The sequence below is a fragment of the Ambystoma mexicanum genome, chromosome 2p (genome assembly GCF_040938575.1).
Source record: "Ambystoma mexicanum isolate Mex_15411 chromosome 2p, UKY_AmexF1_1, whole genome shotgun sequence".
Classification (NCBI taxonomy): domain Eukaryota; kingdom Metazoa; phylum Chordata; class Amphibia; order Caudata; family Ambystomatidae; genus Ambystoma; species Ambystoma mexicanum.
Window position 1 is genome coordinate 128259303 of NC_090923.1, and position 3714 is coordinate 128263016.

The following is a 3714-nucleotide window of genomic DNA, read 5'->3' on the forward strand; positions in this document are numbered from 1 at the left end:
AAGGCAGGTGCCCAAGGTACTTGTCAGACTGGAGAGATAGTAGGAGAGGCAAAGTAGAGTCCAGTAGAGGAAGCAGAAGGATTTGGGAAGTCAGCCTTGGTAGATCTCTAGGCTAGAATGAGCCCCACAGAGTAGCGGAGGAGACAGCAGAATACCCAACAGCTGATCTCTCTGCTCAAATGGAATTTTTATGTGACACGGCAAACACTGCACACAGTGTGGACATGAAAGGGATGTATTCCTCGAAACCGAGTTCGGCTAAGCAATGAAAAAGCTGCAGAGCGGCAAGAAGCAGAAGCGGGAGCCACGAGGCTGCAATGAAACAGTAGCAGAAGCCGCAGAATGGCGAAGCAGCAGTAGCTGAAGCCGCAAGGCGGCAAAGACACAGAAGCATAAGCCGTGGGGCAGCCAGGACACAAGCTGTGACGCCATGGGTCGGCGAAGCAGTAGTTGCAGTAGCCACGAGGCGGCAAAGACACAGTAGCAGAAGCCACAAAGCGGCCAGGACACAAGTTGGGAAGCCGCAGTCGGCGACACAGAGGAACAGATAAAACAGGAGGCATACACAAGTACAAGGAGGTCAAAGGAGATAACAGGGAGCAAAAAACACACAGAGTCTTACCCAGCAGAGGAAGAGGGTTGCAACGCGCTGGCCTGCTGCTTTCTTCCCAGCATATTCAGGTGGCAGCCATGTTGGTCCGAACACTAGACCGCTAATGCACGTTTGGTAAGCAATGTGTAGGGAGAGTCAATAGATTTGCCACCTGTTCCACAATTTCCAGGGCTGCTGCATGACATCTTTTCGCTATCCCACTGCTCCCTCCCCACCACAAACACTGTGCCTATGCCCCAACACCGAGACTCAGAAACACAGAAATACATACACACAATCCCAACCATAAAAATTGCATCCCCCCAAACACAGACTCACAAACGCTGATACATACACACAACCCCACCACAAACAATGCGCCCTGCCCCCAAACACACAAAAAACACACATTTACCTGCTCTCTATACCTTCCTTCTTCCAGGCCACCGAGGAAGGGCCCGCTAGCCACTGAATGCACTTGTGTGCCGCGTGGGGCGGCTGTCATGTTCTCCATTAGCCTTGTTATATTAAAGGTGGGGTTAGGGTTTGATCCTGGGATGGGATATGACGTTGGAGGACTGGAAGTCCTCAGTTACAAATAAATTGGAGTTGAAGCAAGTTACTGTTGTTGGCCCCCGTTAATTATTCACGTGTGCTGCGGTTCCTGTGAGACCCTGATATTGGCGACAAAGTCTCAAAGCGTGACAGGCAGTTTTCCAGCCACTCGGACCGTGGTGGTGTGATGTTGTACTCAGAGGCATGGCTGGTCCGATGCGCAAAAGCGCCGGCCCGCAACACTTAGGCATCCTGAGTTGTCGCTGTGCCAGGTGGATGCCACGGCACATAACACGCCGCAAACAGGCCGTGTTCAATGCGTGCTTGGCCTCCTGATGAGTGTGCACCCAGCAGGGACTGGTGTTTCCCAGCACGCAAATGGTGATCCACGCTGAAGAGGGCGCGATCCAGATTAAGGAGAGCCCATGCGCCATTGACAAGGCAGGAGGCCACCCTGTCTACAACACTCACCTGCAGCTGCACAGGATTTGAAAGGAGCAGCAGCCTGGGCACATCAACCAGAGGATGTCAGGTGGGGCACGTGACATCAGCGCCCCCCATATTTCCAGTGGCAGGTTGGTTGGGGAAGGACTAATTCAGCACCCAAGTAACCTGAGCAGGGCTGGCGGCGGACAACCATCCAGGGTGAATGTCCCATTAATGACTAGAGCAGTCAGGACCACTGGCACAAGGTTATGTTACAAGGTTATGTCAGAGGAAGACATGCAGACGAACGTGCCTGCAGGCCCATCTGAAATATTCCAAATGGTGCAGGGGGTGGCCTCACCATAGCAATTGCCCACTTCTTTTCACCTTACTTATTCTAGCAATCTGGGCCTACAGTGAATTCGATTGGCCAAAGACTTCAAGGTATGTGGTAACATGGGCCTCATGTCTGTCGAGAGGAAGAAAAACATGTTGACCGTAGTATATCAAAAATACACAATGTATTAGGCCCAAAACAAACACAAGTGAATAATGAAGGACACAGCCAGTGCCTTAAGTGGCACTACAAATCGAGCCGGGGCTCATCGAGGGGGCGTGGCCTAACAACTGGGGTCTTCATGGCCCGTTAGGCCACGCCCCCTTGACGAGCCCCGGCTCAATGGGCTACTGGCACCCCTGCCAGGCAGCCTTTTGTAGAGATTAGCACCCTCTCCCCAATGGAGGAGAGGGTGCAGATCTCAGCATTTATTTTGTATAGGCTTGCCTGGCAGGGGACAGCGCCTCGCCTATTCAGCCTTAATGGTGGCGCTGCCCCTCGCCAGCTGGGGAGGGGCAGCGTCACCATTACGGCTGAAAGGGTGAGGCCACTGGAAGCAGAGGCCTTTTTCCTAAAGACTGAAACTCCCGCGAATCCGCGGGAGCTTCAGTATTTAGAATGCAAGGCCTCTGCTTTCAGCGGCCTCATGTTTTCTCCATAATGGTGGCGCCGGCCCACGTGCATCACTTGATTAAAGGGATGCCTCGCAGGTGCGGTGCCACCATTATGGCTAAAAGGCATTTTTTTCTGAAGCCTGAAGCTCTTGCTCACGAGCGAGAGCTTCAGGCTGTAGAAAAAAATGCCTTTTCGTGTAGTGGCCGGGGCTGCCAGGGGAGATTAGTGGGCCCCGGCAGGGCCCCGCCTCAAAACGAAATTTCGGAGCCTGCCGGGGCCCAGCCCCGGCAGGCCCCGGCCCACTTAAAGCCCTGGACACAGTAATATTACTACTTAAACACACACTGTGTAAAATATATGTACAGTCACTTTTTGGTCAATGCGGTAAAGTGTGGATTCATGCCAAAACCTGTGAGAAGAGGAAGCAAACAAACTTTATCACAATGGCCATCTCCAGAAATGGATATCCCTAATTTAAGAAGTACAGACCTGTGAAGATTAGAGCCTTGTGCTCAATGTTATGTTTGTGCGTAAAAGCGCTTGCCGATGTGTAAAGCTTACAAAGGACAAACTTCAATGGGAAGAAAAAGTTATAAGACGACACTGGAGTGTGAGGAATTCACTTCCAAGAGTCAGAAGTGGATCTTTTACAGAGAACAAAGTTGTTCACAACCTTCGGACGACTATAGGAAGCAAGAGCCACCCAAGTGAAGGCAAAGACCATAAGGGATCCTTTGTGTGTAAAAACGGGATGGATGAACTAGAGGGCACCGTTAAGTGATATGATTACTCACCGTCCTTAGCTAACTCTGTGTCGAAGGTCGTCTGGACTATGAAATCCCATCATTGGTCATGCTTAGTCCGATTTACATCTGCAGCTGGATCTCACATCACAAGTGCAGGACAAAGAAAGCAGCGATGCATCTGGTCTCAGGACACTTGAAGAAAGGCAGGAAAGTCACCAGCAGCAACCGACACTGTCGTAGAGTGACGCAGGAGAACCCAAGTCTCGAGGACTGATGCACGCTTCTCTCTTGCAGCCGAAAGCAGTATGGATGATGTGATTTGGCAAATAGATGCTTTGCAGTGCCTACTAGGGTTCTCCCAAAACCCAAGCCGAAACTCGATGTAGCAACACTTCAGCACGGGTGCCAGTGTACAAGCTGGCCAGTCCACTGGAGGACCCAAG